This window comes from Dendrobates tinctorius, unplaced genomic scaffold (genome assembly GCF_039654945.1).
Source record: "Dendrobates tinctorius isolate UK_male_01 unplaced genomic scaffold, ASM3965494v1 ptg000086l, whole genome shotgun sequence".
NCBI classification, from domain to species: Eukaryota; Metazoa; Chordata; class Amphibia; order Anura; family Dendrobatidae; genus Dendrobates; species Dendrobates tinctorius.
In genome coordinates, this window is record NW_027361754.1 from 36,005,835 (window position 1) to 36,024,865 (window position 19,031).

The window sequence follows — 19,031 nt, forward strand, 5'->3', positions numbered from 1 at the left end:
ATCGACATTGCAACAAGGTGGAACTCCACCCTGCACATGGTGGAGCGGCTGTGCGAGCAGAGGCAGGCCATAATGCATTTGTGGGAGGATACACGGCCAGGCACTTTGAGAGCAGACATGGAGTTGACAGGTGTGCAGTGGTCGAAGCTGAAAGACCTCTGTAAAGTCCTTCAGTGTTTTGAGGAATGCACACGGCTGGTAAGCGCAGACGAGGCCATCCTAAGCATGAGCATCCCACTTATGCGTCTGCTCATGCAAACTTTGATGCACCTTAAGGAGCAGGCGTCTGCAGCCAATGTTGATGAGGAGGAAAAGGAGGAGGGAATCCTTGATGACATTCAGCCATTGTCTGCTCAGGGACCTCTCCTGGACGAGGTGGAGGAAGAAGAGGAGGAGGAGGAGGATGATGGGGATGATTACTTAGGGGAGGAGGATGCATCTCGTGGGGCAAGTGAAAATGTTGGCGTGGCAAGGTCTGGTACAGGGTTTGTGCGTGACTGGAGGGATGTGGATTTGCCAGAAAGTGCTCCTCCAACCAGCACTCGCAGTGCATCATTGACACCGGGAACATTGGCCCACATGTCAGATTATGCCTTGCAGATCCTAAAAAGGGACCCACGCATTGCCAAAATGATGAACGATAACGACTACTGGTTGGCCAGCATCCTGGATCCACGCTATAAAGGCAAATTACAAAACATCATGCCACAGGAGAACCTTGACCTAATATTGGCTAATAAACAAGCAACTCTGGTAAATCGGTTGCTTGAGGCATTCCCAGCACAGCACACAGCAGCGGTGATGGTTCTCACACGAGCCGTACGGGCCGGGGGCAGCTTGGCAGAGGTGTTCGTGGTGCACACAGCAGAAGTGGCATTGGAGACAGCGGTTTCATGACAATGTTGTGGACTGATTTTTCAAATACCGCTCACACAACTGGTAATACTGCATCGATGGAAATTGACAGGAGACAGCAGTTGTCAACTATGGTTACAAACTACTTTTCCTCCCATATCGATGTTCTCCCACACAGGTCATTCCCCTTTGACTATTGGGCCGCTAAACTGGACACCTGGCCTGAATTGGCCCAATATGCCTTACAGGAGCTCGCTTGCCCAGCTGCAAGTGTGCTATCGGAAAGAGTCTTCAGTGCAGCTGGATCAATCCTGACAGAAAAAAGGACCCGTCTGTCAACCAAAAATGTGGATGATCTAACCTTCATTAAAATGAACCATACATGGGTTTCCAAGGATTTTGTCCCACCTTCCCCTGATGACACATAGGGTGACAGAAAAATGGCTTGCTTTGGTCCACCTCTTCCTGGGACTTCACCTATTTCGCCTTTTGCATCAGCTGAATGTCCAACATCAACATATGCCACTTTCTAAAACTCCCTAACTGTGCTACCTCCCCCCCCATGGCCGGGGTCACCACCTAGCGCACGACACCGTGCGAGTGCCGTTGCCCTGGACAGGTGGGTAGGCCGACTCTTGGGTGCGGGCACTGGCACAGGGTCCCTCATAGTGCAATCAAGTGTCTCTGACGGTGGTGGTGCACACCCGCCGTCAGATACACCGCCGTACTATGAGGGGCCCAGTGCCAGTACCGACGCCCACGAGTGGGCCCCCCTTGCTTGGGCAGGGCCCCAGCATTTGCAATCTTTACCTTTCCCTGCTCCTCCGCTGTGTAATCTGGGCCGTCAAATCCATACTGTGCCTGACACCGTCTGAGCCTGCCTCCTGATGTACAGACATATATTTTGAATGTGTACGCTATCCATACATGTTATCCGGGGATACGGTACCCTTTCTAACCTTTGTGCCATCACGTGCAATCCATACTGGGCCTAACACCGTCTGAGCCTGCCTCCTGATGTATTGACATATATTTTGAATGTGTACGCTATCCATACATGTTATCCGGGGATACGGTACCCTTTCTAACCTTTGTGCAATCACGTGCAATCCATACTGGGCCTAACACCATCTGAGCCTGCCTCCTGATGTACAGACATATATTTTGAATGTGTACGCTATCCATACATGTTATCCGGGGATACGGTACCCTTTCTAACCTTTGTGCAATCACGTGCAATCCATACTGGGCCTAACACCGTCTGAGCCTGCCTCCTGATGTATAGACATATATTTTGAATGTGTACGCTATCCATACATGTTATCCGGGGATACTGTACCCTTTCTAACCTTTGTGCAATCACGTGCAATCCATACTGGGCCTAACACCATCTGAGCCTGCCCCCTGATGTATAGACATATATTTTGAATGTGTACGCTATCCATACATGTTATCCGGGGATACGGTACCCTTTCTAACCTTTGTGCAATCACGTGCAATCCATACTGGGCTTAACACCGTCTGAGCCTGCCTCCTGATGTATAGACATATATTTTGAATGTGTACGCTATCCATACATGTTATCCGGGGATACGGTACCCTTTCTAACCTTTGTGCAATCACGTGCAATCCATACTGGGCCTAACACCGTCTGAGCCTGCCTCCTGATGTACAGACATATATTTTGAATGTGTACGCTATCCATACATGTTATCCGGGGATACGGTACCCTTTCTAACCTTTGTGCAATCACGTGCAATCCATACTGGGCCTAACACTGTCTGAGCCTGCCTCCTGATGTATAGACATATATTTTGAATGTGTACGCTATCCATACATGTTATCCGGGGATACGGTACCCTTTCTAACCTTTGTGCAATCACGTGCAATCCATACTGGGCGTAACACCGTCTGAGCCTGCCTCCTGATGTAAAGACATATATTTTGAATGTGTACGCTATCCATACATGTTATCCGGGGATACGGTACCCTTTCTAACCTTTGTGCAATCACGTGCAATCCATACTGGGCCTAACACCGTCAGTTAACCTGCTAGAGAGATCGTTCATTGCTCCCAAGCATGACATCACACTCCCTAGGAAGAAGGTAATGCCACTGTGGCGACCGTACTCCTGGGGGCGACACAAGTGCACTGATGCCCAGCTACTGCTCGATGAATCTGCTGGTACATTGACCCAGACCACTAGATTCCCCTCGCACGCTACACGGCCTGAATCTGACCCTGATGAAACTCAGGTTACCCTTCCCATATACAGTTCCATCTTACACGGTGACAAAGAGGAAGCTGCAGATGAAAGTGCAGGTTCGGCCCACCCGCCATCAGACACACCACCGTACTATCAGGGTCCCTGTGCCAGTGCCGTCGCCAATGAGTGGGCCCCCCCTGCTTGCTCAGGATCACAGCACTTGCAAAGTTGAAATACTGTGCAGTGAGATGGACGATGGGGACGACGAGGAGTCCAGACAATACAGGGATTCCCTAGCGAGGAGACTTATTTGATTGTTTTCAATGTTGGGACAGCAATTTTTGGGGAGCACTATACTCTGGAGAATGACAGATGGTGCCCACCATACACTGGAACATTCCAAAGGTGGACATCAGACACTGGAGCAGCATTTACAGGGCCCATTATACACTAGAGCATTAGAAATGGGGCCCATTATGTTTGGAGCATTATTTGGGCCCATAAGACAGTGGAGCTTCATCCATGGGGACCAACATATACTGTAGCATTATGTGGAGCTCATCATATACTGTTTCAAACATTATATGGGACCAATGATTCTGTATGGAGAAATAGATGGGCCTCGTCATGAGATGTAAAAGTGAAGTATTTTTCATTGTACTATACCGCTATTTCTCTGCCGTATCGGAGCATGATGAGTTGTGGTATGTGTTAAAGGGGCGCTCTTTCGCCCAGGGCACATGAAAACCTGGAGCCAGCCCTACTCCCTCACAACTTTAGCCAAATAACCCCCATTTTTCAGTGCGTAACTTGTATTATGAAGTTAATTAAGGTTGACAAGCTTAAGTAAGAAGAATTGATGCTTTTGGCATTCAAATGGGCACTGTAGGTGTGTTTCCTGTCCTCCTCTCACTGCCGACTTTTATTCCCTATTGACTTACATTGGGTTTCCTGTTTCAGGACGACCCCGACTTTTCCCTATAATCGGACGATCTTGCTCGACCCGACTTTTGGAAAAGTCGGGTTTCACGAAACGAGACGCGACCCTAAAAAACCAAAAGTCGCTCAACTCTACCCTCATCTTCATCCTCTTCTTCCTCCACCTCGTCCTGGACAGTTCCCTGACAAGACAATGGCTGACTGTCATCAAGGCTTCCCTCCTCCTCCTCCGCTGCAGACACCTGATCCTTAATGTGCATCAATCTTTGCAGGAGCAGACGCATAATTGGGATGGTCATGCTTATGATGGTGTCATCTGCACTTACCAGCCGTGTGCATTCCTCAAAACACTGAAGGACTTTACAGAGGTCTTTCAGCTTCGACCACTGCACACCCGACAAATCCATGTCTTCCCTCAAACTGCCTGCCTGTGTATCCTTCCACAAATGCATTACAGCCTGCCTCTGTTTGCACAGCCTCTCAACCATGTGCAGGGTGAAGTTCCACCTTGTTGCAACGTCAATGTTTAGGCAGTGCTTGGGGAGGTGGAGCAATCGCTGTAGCTTCTTCATACGACTGGAGTGTACGGCCGAGCGACGGATGTGCGAGCACAGTCTTCACACCTTATGGAGCAGGAATTTTAACTCCGGATAATTATTAAGGAAGCACTGCACCACCAGGTTCAAAGTGTGAGCCAGGCAAGGTATGTGTGTGAGTTTTGCACGGGCTATGGCTGCCACAAAATTACAGCCGTTATCACTGACTACCTTGTCTGCGTCAAGATGTAGACTGCCTAGCCATGACTCAGTTTGTCGCTGCAAGTAGTCGGCCAGTACCTCCGCGGTGTGTCTGTTGTCGCCCAAAGACAATCTTTAACACAGCCTGCTGACGCTTACTACTAGCTGTTCGATAGTGGGACACCTCGTGTGCAACACTGACAGCTGCGGATGTAGTGCTCGTGCGACTGCGCTCTGTGGACGAGCTTTCGCTGATAGATGAGGAGGAGGAGGGAAAGCCTACAGCCAACTGTTTCCTATACCGTGAGCTAGGCAGCACTGTTCCACCGCCGCTGTCCCCAGTGGAGCCTGCTTCCACCACAGTAACCCAGTGCACAGTGATGGATATGTAATGGCCCTGGCCATGCCTACTGGTCCATGCATCCGTTGTGAGGTACATCTTTCCACTCACTGTTTGAGTGCATGGACAATGCGCTCTTTCACACATGCCGATGGAGGGCAGGGATGGATTTTCGAGAAAAGAAGTGCCGACTGGGTAGGTCATAGCGTGGGAAAGCGTAGGCCATGAGGTGGCGGAAAGCTTCGCTTTCAACCAAACAGTAGGGCATCATCTCTAATGAGATAAGTTTGGCAATGTAGGCGTTCAAACAAAGTGTACGCTGATGAGAGGAATACTTTCTTGTGCTACTCAGAGTGTCTGGTAGGGTGAGCTGGACTGGAGAGCTGCATATGGGGGAAGTAGCGGTGGACCGGATGGAGTGAGAGGGGGTTGGTGATGGTATTGGTGGTGATGGCCTAGATTCAGTGTTGTGTTGCAAAACCATTGTGATTCCCTGAGTGCTTTGGCCTTGCGACGACACCTCCACATTTAGTGCTGGTGGTGTGCTTAATGGTGGCGGTGGTCTGACAGTGGGGGTAGCGATGGAGCGTTGTTGGCTACCTTCAGTCGGAGCAGGTGCACATGTGCTACCTGAGGTTTTGTAGTCCGTCCATGCTTGCAAGTGCATGTTGATTAAATGTCTAAGCATGTAACTGGTATTCAAATTTCTGAGTTGTTTACCTCGGCTAAAGGTCCTTCCGCACTTCTTACAGGTAACCTTTGCTTCATTAGTAGGATTTTGGACAAACAAGTGCCACACTGCACTCTTCCTACTATGGTAAACATTTTCTGGTCTTGCACGCTGTGCTAAGTTGACCGTCTGGCCAAGTTGTCTTGCAACTCTTAGTTTTTGTTCCACGTTTTAGGACAGCTACGGGCCTGCTACATAACCCCTGCTGCGACGTCAATGCCTGCTGCGGATCCTTTTCCTTATCTGAACTATTGCCAGCACCACCCTCCTCCCCCAATAGATGCCAATCCGGGTCCAGAACTGGGTCATCCATCACCTCCTCTTCAAAGTCATCTGCACCTTTCTCTTTACCTTCCTCTGTGTCACCGTGTAAGGTGGTATGGTATGCGGGGAGGGGCACCTGGGTTTCATCAGGGTCAGATTCTGGCTCAATAGACTGCGAGGGCAATGTACCAGAAGAATCATCTAGCAGTGGCTGTGAATCAGTGCACTCCATGTAGGATTCATTTTGGAATTGGGAATTCAGGATTTGACTGGATAACCCAGGCATGGTATGTGAAAAGAGCTCCATAGAGTAATCTGAAGTGTGGGCTACCGCATCCGTAACTTTTGGTGGGGGTGAAGGACCCAAGGAAAGGGGTTTTTTATGACCAGAACCCTGCACCAATGATTCCGTGCTTGCAGTTTTTGACCGTTCAGAAGAGGAGGCAATAGAGCGGGTGGCTGTTTCGGCAATGTACGCCAAAACCTGTTCCTGATGCTCCGGCTTTAAAAGCGGTTTTCCAACTCCTAGAAAAGGCAACCTTACAGGCCTTCTTGGCCCAGAGGATGACGCAGGCTCAACACCTCCTGCCTTAGCTGCTATTGTGCTTTTGCCAGAACCAGCCGATGTACCAGCTGCGCCCCCCTGCCCACGTCCGCAGACTCTTCCACCATACTTCCTCATGTTTGGGAAAATGTACCAAAAATACCAGCAGAGAGATGGTACTGTATGAGGAGCGTCCAGCTGTGTAAGGTGTATTATAGAAATTAAATCAACGTGTATATTATGTTAGTCACAGACGCTCTCACAGTATGTATTGGACCGTAATCCAACAAGCAGATATACGGAAATGTTTGAAAAACAGACATGACTCTAAGGTGTAGAAAAACGGACAAACTCCTCGTTTTTTTTTCCAGAGTCACACACAGGTAGCTTCTATTTGTCCGTGATACCAGCCGGAATACAAGGTAGTGTGTGAGGAGCGTACACCGCTAGACGATGTGTGAAAAAAATGAATGCTCAGTAACTCACCAGGACAAAATAATACTATTTGGAGTGCTTTGAAAAAAGCAGTTTGAACAACAGTGTGCACACAGCAATGCAGCTAGCAGGTAGCCTTAAATGGCAGCCTAATCACCACCAGCGCTGCTGCACACAACAAAAATCCTCCCTTTTCACTGCACACTAACTGTACAGTGAAAAGCGCTATCAGCAGAAGCAGTTTTTTTTTCTTCTTCCCTGCCTAATGCTCTCCCTGTTCAGAATCAGCAGCAGCACCTCTCCCTATTGTAAGATCGTCAGAAGATGGCGGTCGGCGTTCACAGCCTTTTATACCCCCTGTGACGCCACACAAAGCCAGCCAATCACTTCAATGCCCTTCTCTAAGATGGTGCTGGCCGCTGCCTATGTCATCGTGTTGCCCACAGTGTGTGTCCTCCATCATTGGCTGAAAAAAGGCGCTGGAAGCATCATTTAAAACGTGACTTTGGGGCTCGGGTCGCCGACATCATGGCTGACCTCACGCTATGGTCGGGTTTCGCTTCATGAAACCCGACTGGCGAAAGTCGGCGATTTTTGAAATTGACCGACCTGTTTCGCTCAACTCTATAAGCAACCAAAAAGGGATAACAAAGTTGTCCTCGCAGGGATTCTGTACAACCAAACACTATTTGAAAAGAACACGACTAACCCGGCCAAGGCCGGTGACTATGGGACCGCGGTACGGCCGTCTACGGATCCTTATACTTTATAATGTCACTTATCCATCCTGGCGTCCCTCGGCGTCTGTTGGAGCTGCGTTGCGGAAGAAGCTGCTTTGGCGTCTTTGTTGAGGCTGCTTTGGCGTCTTTGTTGAGGCTGCTTTGGCGTCTTTGGTAAGTATGCTTTGGCGATGCAGCCGCTGGGCTCAGTCGCTTAAGATTTGGAGTAGTCTTTGGGCGCCCCAGCGCCCAGGAGGAGTTGGGGCACAACAGGCCCTGATGGAGTCTTGCGATGAAATAACCCTGTTATGATTGAGTCACCGTAGGAGGCAAAAACAGAAATGCAAGCCAAGTCCAGAAAACCAGAGAGGTTGGCAGCTATCGGATTGCAGACCCCTGAACCTATCAACACAACTAGCAGTAGCTGTGGGGGGTTCCTACGATGCCCTAGACCCCTCGATCACAGCCGGAGGACTAAATAGCCTAAAGACAGAAAGGGAAATCTAAACTGCCCCAGAGCAGACCCCAAAGCAAAAGGCAGCCCCCCACATATAACGACGGTGAAGCAAGAAGAAAGAACACAACACAGACAGAAAGATAGACTGAGCAAAGACGGGGCCCAATAGGCTTCAAAAAGACTATGTCAGTACTCAGGAATATTCTGAAGACAGAGCAACCGGCAAAAGGAAATTCAGCTCATCCCAGCAGGGAATGGCAGAATCCAGAAAAGCAAGGCAAACAAAAACAAAAACAAAACACAAATGCTACAAGGCAAAGCAGAAAACTTAGCTTTAGAGGAGCAGGAATCAGACTGGTCTCCTAGGAGTCCACAGAGAAATCACCCGCAGGGCAGAAGGGCGTCGGCAGCCTTATATCCAGTCAGTGACTCCTTTACCAGAATAGGGAGTTCACCAGACCTCAGTGACGAAGGGCAAAATGCACTCACAACATAACCCCCTGTAGTAGCGGCGGGGTTGTGCTTGTTAGAGAGTTCAATGGGATTCTTGCACTCAAGCAGGGTTGTGTCGCAGTCTTTAAGAGTGGAGGTTTACTGGCCATGCGCACAGCCTGAGGCTGTGTGCAGAGTGTCTCTGTCGATGAGGAACAGGCCCCAACTGCCGACTGCAGCGGGGTAAAGGCAGCTGTGAGCGGTGATATACAGTACAGGCCGCAACCATGGGCTGAAGTGACACGGCAGCGTCCGCAGGTGGCAGCAAGCAGGCCGCAACCGCGAGCTGAAGTGGGACGGCAGTGGCCGAGAGGGGCAGCAGACGGGCCGTGGCGGGTTTGGGCTCAGCGGTAACGGCAGAGGACGACCGGGGGCAGATCGTGACCCAGGATTGGGGTGAAGAGGCAGTCCCCTGTCAGTAAGCTCGACGCCTCTCTCCTGAGGGCCACTGTGTGTCTACCCTCTCCTGCTGGTCTCCTCTCTGAACTGTCTGTGTCCTCCACTCACTCTCCCTCCGCCTCCTGCTCCGTGTCTCACGTATCACCAACTGACTCCCCTGTGCGCTCCCTGTCCCTTTTATACTCTCCCCTTCCCTTGCTGTCCTGTCACTCTCAGCAGTTCACTCTCCTCCTCTGCTCCCCAGGTACTGTTTCCTTAGAAACTCAGATGGCGGTCCCCTTGGTTCCGGCCTGGACACTCTGCGGGGGTCCTCCTCCCTACACATATCTCTCTGATTTAAGGGCATAAAAATTAAATGTTTGAAAATTGCAAAATATTAACATTTTTTGCCATATTTCCATTTTTTTTCGTAAATAAACGCAAGTTATATCGAAGAAGTTTTACCACTCTCATGAAGAACAATATGGCATGAAAAAACATTCTCAGAATCAGTGGGATCCGTTGAAGCATTCCAGTGTTATAACAACATAAAGTGACAGTGGTCAGATTTCAAAATTAAGGCCTGGTCATTCACCTACAAAGTGGCTTGGTCCTTAAGGGCATAATTTAAAATCAAAACAATGAACAACAGCCATAAATATAGATGCACTCTTTGGGCTTATACATAACCAGTCCGTTCACCTACTAGGCATTAAAGGGAATCCGTCAGCCCATTTTAGCCCTATCAGCTGCCAGCACCACCATCAGGGGCTTATCTATAGCATTCTGTAATGCTGTAGATAAGCCCCCAATGTAACCTGAAAGATAAGAAAAACAAATTAGATTATACTCACCGGGGGACAGGGGGCGGGTGCAGTGGGTGTCGTGGTCCGTCCGGTGCCTCCCATCTTCATATGATGCCGTCCTCCTTCTTACTTCTGCCACGTCCCCGGCGCAGGCGTACTTTATCTGCCCTGTTGAGGGCAGAGTAAATTACTGCAGTGTGCAGGCGTTGGGAAAGGTCAGAGAGGTCCGGCGCATGCGCACTGCAGTACTTTACTCTGCCCTCAACAGGGCAGATAAAGTACGCCTGTGCTGGAGCCGCGGCAGAAGTACGGCCGGAGTCACACTAGCGATAAAATCGGACGAATGCAATGCGATAAAAAAATCGCATTGCATTCGTCCCAATGTTATTCTATGTTGCTGCTCCCATCATGTGTTTTTTTATCGGATCCGTTCCTCGGACTGAGACAATCGCAGCATGCTGCGATTGTCACCGATTTTCGGATCGGATTCGCCAATGCAAGTCTATGGATGCGATTAAAAATCGCATTGAAAACGCACCACACATGCGACTTGCGATTAAATCGCAAGACTTCTCCAGGTCAACAGGAAAAAGCATCAGGCATTGGCATTGGATGTCAATTTGATGCTTAGATGCTAATAAAATCGGTTCATCGCCAGAAATTCTGATGACAGACGGATCCCTGGACAAGAAACCTTTGTGCAATTTCGTACCATTAAAATTGGTCCGAATTTTTAATGGTTGTGTGTGACTCCAGCCTAAGAAGGAGGACAGCATCGTATGAAGATGGGAGGCACCAGACGGAACCGCGACACCCATCGGATCGGACCGTACGCCAGGGTGAGTATAATGTAACTCGTTTTTCTTATCTTTCAGGTTACATCGGGGGCTTATCTACAGCATTACAGAGTGAAATGTGTAATAAGTAATTTTTTCATTAAATCTCTGTATTTCAAAGCCATGTTAACAGATTGTATGGAGATGAGAACAGCTATTTCAGCTACCACTGTATTATTGAATTAATACACATCTGGGACAGGTTTGTGCAGAACACAGTGTTTTCTCAAAAAGTAATGGTAAAAAAAGTGTATATTTTTTATTATTATTTTGATACATATATTTATCAGCTTTTCAAAGTTTAATAGAAAATAGGACATTATTTTGCTCAAAATGAAGGCGAGCAACACTTGTCAGAACAGTACATGAGCCCCGAGAATGTGAGTGCCAACACCTGCGGGAATGGTGCCGGCACAGGATGTGAGTAAAAGTGTTTTTACTTTCACGAGAGCAAACTTTCAGATGGAGAAAGAGTTGTCCCAGTAGTGGAAAACCCAATTCAAATCAATTAAAACCAAAATGCCCACAACACTAACATTCAATAAATAATTATTATTATTATTATTATTTATTGTTATAGCGCCATTTATTCCATGGCGCTTTACATGTGAGGGGGGTATACATAAAAACAAGTACAATAATCTTAAACAATACAAGTCATAACTGGTACAGGAGGAGAGAGGACCCTGCCCGCGAGGGCTCACAATCTTCAAGGGATGGGTGATAATACAGTAGGCGAGGGTAGAGCTGGTCGTGCAGCGGTTTGGTCGATCGGTGGTTACTGCAGGTTATAGGCTTGTCGGAAGAGGTGGGTCTTCAGGCTCTTTTTGAAGGTTTCGATGGTAGGTGAGAGTCTGATATGTTGTGGTAGAGAGTTCCAGAGTAGGGGTGATGCGCGAGAGAAATCTTGTATGCGATTGTGGGAAGAGGAGATAAGAGGGGAGTAGAGAAGGAGATCTTGTGAGGATCGGAGGTTGCGTGCAGGAAAGTACCGGGAGACGAGGTCACAGATGTATGGAGGAGACAAGTTGTGGATGGCTTTGTATGTCATGGTTAGGGTTTTGTAATGGAGTCTCTGGGCAATTGGGAGCCAGTGAAGGGATTGACAGAGGGGAGAAGCTGGGGAATAGCGGGGGGACAGGTGGATTAGTCGGGCAGCAGAGTTTAGAATAGATTGGAGGGGTGCGAGAGTGTTTGAGGGGAGGCCGCAGAGCATGAGGTTGCAGTAGTCAAGGCGAGAGATGATGAGGGCATGGACTAGGGTTTTTGCAGATTCTTGGGTGAGGAATGAACGGATGCGTGAAATATTTTTGAGTTGAAGTCGGCAGGAAGTGGAAAGGGTTTGAATATGTGGTTTGGAGGAGAGATCAGCATCAAGGATTACTCCGAGGCAGCGAGCTTGTGGGACTGGGGAGAGTGGGCAGTCATTTACTGTAATTGATAGGTTCGTAGGGGGGGTCACGTGAGATGGGGGAAAGATGATGAATTCTGTTTTGTCCATGTTGAGTTTCAGATATCTAGTGGAGAAGAAGGATGAAATAGTGGACAGACATTGAGGGATTCTGGTTAGTAGGGAGGTGATATCTGGTCCAGAGATGTAGATCTGTGTGTCATCAGCATAAAGATGATACTGAAAGCCATGAGATTCTATGAGCTGTCCCAGGCCAAAGGTGTAAATAGAGAACAGCAGGGGCCCTAGGACTGAACCTTGTGGGACTCCGACAGATAGGGGGCGAGGTGAGGAGGTGGTGTGTGAGTGGGAGACGCTGAATGTCCCGTCTGTTAGGTATGATGAGATCCAGGAGAGGGCCAAGTCTGTGATGCCGAGGGATGAGAGGGTCTGTAATAATAGGGAATGGTCCACTGTGTCAAAGGCAGCCGACAGGTCCAGGAGGAGGAGGACAGAGTAGTGTCGCTTGCTCTTGGCAGTTAAGAGGTCATTGGTGACCTTAGTAAGGGCAGTTTCAGTGGAGTGGTGTGACCGGAAGCCAGATTGTAAGCGGTCGAAGAGGGAGCAAGAAGAGAGATGGGAGGACAGTTCAAGGTAGACGTGTTGTTCCAGTAGCTTGGAGGCGTATGGGAGAAGTGATATAGGGCGATAGCTAGATACAGAGGATGGGTCAAGAGAGGGCTTTTTGAGGATAGGTGTGATGGAGGCATGTTTAAAGCTTGAGGGGAAAACACCAGTTGTTAGTGATAGGTTGAAGAGATGGGTTAGGGTTGGGATGAAGACTGTGGTGAGGTTTGGGATGAAGTGGGATGGGATCGGGTCGAGTGCACAGGTGGTGAGATGTGATCTTGAGAGTAGAGTGGAGAGTCGATCTTCTGTAATGGTGGAGAAGTTGGTTTTGAAGGTGGAGGGCTGGGAAGTCGGGAGGAAGGGCTCTGGGGGTTGTTGACCAAAACTGTCCCTGATGTTATCAAGTTTCTGCTTGAAAAATGAGGCAAAGTCTTCAGCTGAGATGAGTGGGGAGGGAGGAGGTGCTGGGGGGCGGAGGAGAGAATTGAAGGTGTTGAATAACTGTTTAGGGTTGTGAGACAGGGAGGATATGAGAGATGAGAAGTAGGTTTGTTTAGCTGTGGCGAGTGTGGTCTTGAAAGTAGTGAGGGACTGTTTGAATGCGATGAAATGCTCGTTGGAGTGGGATCTTTTCCATCTGCGCTCAGCAGCCCTGGAAGCTCGCCTCAGCTCTTTGGTCAGGCTGGTGTGCCAGGGCTGTCTGTTGATTTTGCGAGTTTTGGTATGTGTAAGTGGGGCAGCGGATTCCAAAGCTACAGCTATTGTGGTGTTATATAGAGCGGCAGCGTCATCCGCATTGTGTAAGGAACTTATATCTGTAAGAGGGAGGAGGGATTCGGAGAATGAGTGTAGGTCAAGGTGTTTAAGATTCCTGCGAGGGTGTGAAAGTTTGTGGGGTGGGGATTGTAGACATGGAGTGAAGAGGGAGGAGAATGTGAGCAGGTTGTGGTCAGAGAGAGGAAGAGGTGAGTTAGAGAGGTTAGATAGGGAGCAGAGGCGGGTGAAGATGAGGTCCAGTGTGTGGCCATCTTTGTGGGTGGCTGTAGAAGACCATTGAGTGAGGCCGAAGGAGGAAGTGAGAGATAGAAGTTTAGTGGCAGCTGAGAGGGAAGTGTCAATGGGGATGTTGAAGTCGCCCATGATGATAGTAGGGATGTCCGCGGAAAGGAAATGAAGTAACCAGGTGGTGAAGTGGTCAAAGAAGGTGGTGGCTGGCCCTGGGGGGCGGTAGATGACAGCCAGTTGGAGGTTGGAGGGGGAGTAGATGCGCACAGAGTGCACCTCAAAGGAAGGGAGGGTAACAGAGGGTGGCAGTGGGATTGGGGTGAAGGAGCAGGTATCTGACAGGAGAAAACCAACTCCTCCACCATGTTTGCTGCTGGGGCGGGGGGTGTGAGAAAGGTGGAAGCCGCCATACGAAAGTGCAGCAGGAGAGGCTGTGTCAGAAGGGGTGAGCCAGGTTTCGGTGATGGCGAGGAAGGAGAGTTTGGTAGTAACAAAAAGATCATGGATGTAGGAAAGCTTGTTGCAGACAGAGCGAGCGTTCCACAGAGCTCCTGTTAGTGGGACTGGGGAAGCGGGGGCTGGGTGAATGGGTATAAGGTTGGAGAGGTTACGGAAGGTTGTGATAGAGCGTGGATGGGAGGTAGAAATGACTGTGGGAATGTGGTGAGGAGGACCAGGATTTGGAGAGATATCACCAGCAGTGAGAAGGAGCAGAGAAAGTGTTACCAGGTGGGAGCAGGAGAGGGCATGAGGGGGCTGTCTGTGTTTGGAGACAGAGGATTGTATGTTAAGGAACAGTTTTGAGGCGGAGGTGAGGTGGATGGGGAGGATTGAAGAAGAGATGAACAGTTCCTTACTAGGAGTAGGGATTAGGGGAATTAGCAGAAAGTGAAGGATTATTGGGGTGAAAGTGAAAACAAACAGAAACATTGTTTACAGTGACTGTGTCCAGTTACCTTCAGTTCCCTTGTGGTTCACTTCTGGTTTTAATTCTTAAATTAATCTTCACACTTCTAGCACACACTTATAGCAATCACAATGCAGACTGAAGTCTATGCAGACTTGTACTCTGCAATATATGTACAACTAAGTGCAGTCAGGTGTGAAGCAGAGAGGAGTGGTCTCTGCTCATCTTGGCCAGACAATTAAGAGTGGACCAGATGTATATGATCAAGCCAGAGTAAACAAGGTCATAAATAACACTGGGGTAAGCTGGGGTTAGCTGAAAGGCATACCATGTGAATGCTAGGTGCAGAGGCAAGTCTATGTGCAAAGCTGGGTGACGCACTGTGTGTCCTTCATAGACAGACAGCAGGAGAGCAGGAGAGCTGGGTGGATGGACATACCATGTGAATGCTAGGTGCAGAGGCAAGTCTATGTGCAAAGCTGGGTGACGCACTGTGTGTCCTTCATAGACAGACAGCAGGAGAGCAGGAGAGCTGGGTGGATGGACATACCTGTCGGAAGAATAGAGATGCTTGTTAGAGTGCGATGGTGGCAGGTAGCAGGGCACAGTCTGTATACATCCTTCTGGTTTTAATTCTTAAATTAATCTTCACACTTCTAGCACACACTTATAGCAATCACAATGCAGACTGAAGTCTATGCAGACTTGTACTCTGCAATATATGTACAACATAGGCATAGAACCCCCACAAAAAAGTCTTAGAGTGGATCCAAAACCTAACTACACCAAAAATATGCAAAATACCTATAGATACAGTATGTGGACATGCCAAAATAAATAACAATATGTGAGCAAATGCAATTATTTTCTATGGTGCATATACAGGGTGGGCCATCTATATGGGTACACCTAAATAAAATGTGAATGGTTCGTGATAAAGTGGATTGGTCATCATAGGCCAGTTGAATGGCCACCAAGGTCTCCCAATCTGTCCCCCCTAGAGTTTTATCTTTGGGTTCATCTGAAGGCAATTGTCTATGCTGTGGAGATGCGAGATGTGCAGCATCTGAAACAACGGATATACTGGAAGCCTGTGCTAGCATTTCTTCTGCGTTGTTGCTATCAGTGTGTCAAGAGTGGGAGAAGAGGGTTGCATTGACAATCCAACACAATGGGCAGCACTTTGAACACATTTTATAAGTGGTCATAAACTTGTAAATAACTCATGAAAGAATAAAGTTACATTAAAACCAAGCACACCATTGTTTTTCTTGTGAAATTCTCAATTCTCAAGTTTGATGTGTCACATGACCCTCTTCCCATTGGAAAAAATAAAGTTGCATCCAAAATGGCCAACTTCAAAATGGCCACCATGATCACCACCCATCTTGAAAAGTTTTCCCCCTCCCATATACTAATGTGCCACAAACAGGAAGTTGATATCACCAACCATTCCCATTTTATTTTGGTGGATCTCATAAAATTAGAATATCATCGAAAAGCTAATTTATTTCAGTTCTTCAGTGCAAAAAGTGAAACTCCTATATTATATAGAGTCATTACAAACAGACTGATGTATTTCAAGTGTTTATTTCTGTTAATGTTGCTGATTATGGCTACAGCCAATGAAAACCCAAAAATCATTATCTCAGTAAATTATAATACTTTATAACACTAGCTTGAAAAATGATTTTAAAATCTGAAATATTGGCCTACTGAAATGTATGTTCAGTAAATGCACTCAATACTTGGTCGGGGCTTCTTTGGCATCAATTACTGCATCAATGCGGCGTGACATGGAGGCGATCAGCCTGTTGCATTGCTGAGGTGTTATGGAAGCCCAGTTTGCTTTGATAGCTGCCTTCAGCTCATCTGCATTGTTGGGTTTGGTGTCTCTCATCTTCTTCTTGACAATTCCCCATATATTCTCTATGGGGTACAGGTCAGGCGAGTTTGTGGGCCAATCAAGCACAGTGATACTGTTGTTTTTACACCAGGTATTGGTGCTTTTGGCAGTTTTGACTGGTGCCAAGTCCTGCTGGAGAATGAAATTTCCATCTCCAAAAAGCTTGTCGGCAGAGTGAAGCATGAAATGCTCTCAAATTTCCTGGTAGACTGCTATGGTGGCTTTGGTCTTGATAAAACACAGTGGACCTACACCGGCATATGACATGGCTCCCCAAACCATCACTGATTGTGGAAACTTCACACTAGGCCTCAAGCAGCCTGGATTGTGTTCCTCTCCACTCTTCCTCTAGACTCTGGGACCTTGATGTCCAAGGTCTAGTGTGAAGTATTCCCAGTCAACAATAGTTTTGAGAGCCATGTCATCTGCTTGTGTAGGCCTTCTGTGTTTTATCAAGATCAAAGTTAAACATTGAAATAGCATAAAAAGAGGACTTAAAAATCCTCCAATAATACAAGAAAACAGCAAAAAAGCAGAGAGGTTTGCCTGTCCAGGCCTCCAGACAAATGCACTATCAGGATGCAGTGGACCCATATAATTAAGATGGCAACACAGGTGCAAGAATACCGATGAAACAACCGCTCACAGCATACCAATACATGGAGGAGGCGGTTGCTTGGTATATTGATGCACAATAAAAACTTGTATGTGGCGCTGTTCACACTATGGCAATGCACAGCATCCAGGTTAGGCTACTTGCATACTTGTGCTATGAGGTGCAGCGCTCGGCCACCGCTAAGCTCCGCCCCCTGCCGCGCCCCCTTCAGTCAGCTCCTCCTATGGGCGCATGATGCTGCATGCGACCTGCATACCCTATATTTAGCGTTGGGTATGCAGGCCGTGCGCTGGTATGCTTTTGACGGTGCATGTGCCCTTTCAGCGCTGCGCCGAGCGCACCAAAATGCAACACAGTGCGTTTGGCGCACGTCGGCGCAGCGCCAAAAGGGCGCATGCGCCGGCAAAAGCATACCAGCGCACAGCCTGCATACCCAATGCTAAATATAGGGTACGCAGGTCGCATGCAGCGTCATGCGCCCATAGGAGGAGCTGACCGGAGGGGGCACAGCAGGGGCAAGTGTGCAAGTAGCCTCAACAGCCTAGTAGTGACACCCTTCTATTAGATCAGGCGGGCTGCCCAGCGCTATCAAAATGCATCCCATGTGAACAGACACCGCATTTTTTATGGGTTTTTTTTGCACTTTTCATTCGGGTGCAGTTGGGCCCATTTGGTCTTGTAAACTGCGGTGTCTGTTCACATGGCATGCATTTTGATAGCGCTGGGCAGCCCGCATGATCTAATAGAAGGGTGTCACTACTAGGCTGGCCTGGATGCTGTGCATGGCAATAGTGTGAACAGCTCCGCATACAAGTTTTTTATTGTGCATTAATATACCAGGCAACCGCCCCCTCCATGTATTGGTAGGCTGTGAGCGGTTGTTTCATCAGTATTCTTGCACCTGTGTTGCCATCTTAATTATATGGGTCCACTGCATCCTGATAGTGCATTTGTCTGGAGACCTGGACGGGTAAACCTCAATGCTTTTTTGCTGTTTCCAAGATCAAAGTTACGCTGATTTCACACTTGTGCTTTTTTGCGCTGTTTTTTAGCGCAAAAAAATGCATGCGTTTTTTTCCCCTATCTTTTACATGGGTGCGCATTGGTGCGCATACACATGCGTTTGTACGCGTTTGTACGCGCTTGCGTTTTTTGTAGTGTGCGTTTTATCATGCCAGAAAAACACAAGCATTGTTGTACAGATCATTGCAACCTTCTGAAGTACTTTCAATGCAGTTAAAGCTATTAAAGGCTGTTTACGTATTTTTTTGCATGTGTGTCTTTTCATTTGCTTCCTAAGTGCGAGGTTAAGTAGCTTTCTAAGGCTGTGTGCACACGCTGCGGAAAAGGTGCGGATTCATCCGCGCGGATTTTGTACAATCCGCAGGTGAAACCGCAGGTCAAAAGACCTGCGGTTTTACCTGCGGATTGCTCTGCGGTTTTGCCCTGCGGTTTTTCATCTCCTCAATGGAGGAGATGGCAAACCGCAGGGGAATCCGCAGAAAGAATTGACATGTCAATTCTTTCTGCGGATTGAAAACCGCAGATAATCCGCGCGGAAAATTCCGCACCGTCTGCACTGCGGTTTTTGATTCCCATAGGGAATCATGGTACTGTACACCGCAGCAAAAACTGCTGCGGATCCGCAGCGGCCAAAACCGCTGCGGAACTGCAGCAAAATCCGCAGCGTGTGCACACAGCCTAAATGTTCTTCATTAAATAGCTTCTCTAGCTGAGTGCTCTGCAAAAATGTTACAGATCAATCAGAGCTCCAGGTCAGTACCTATAGCTCTCACTGCCCTCCGCTCCCTAATCCCAGTATAAGACCGGGGTCACAC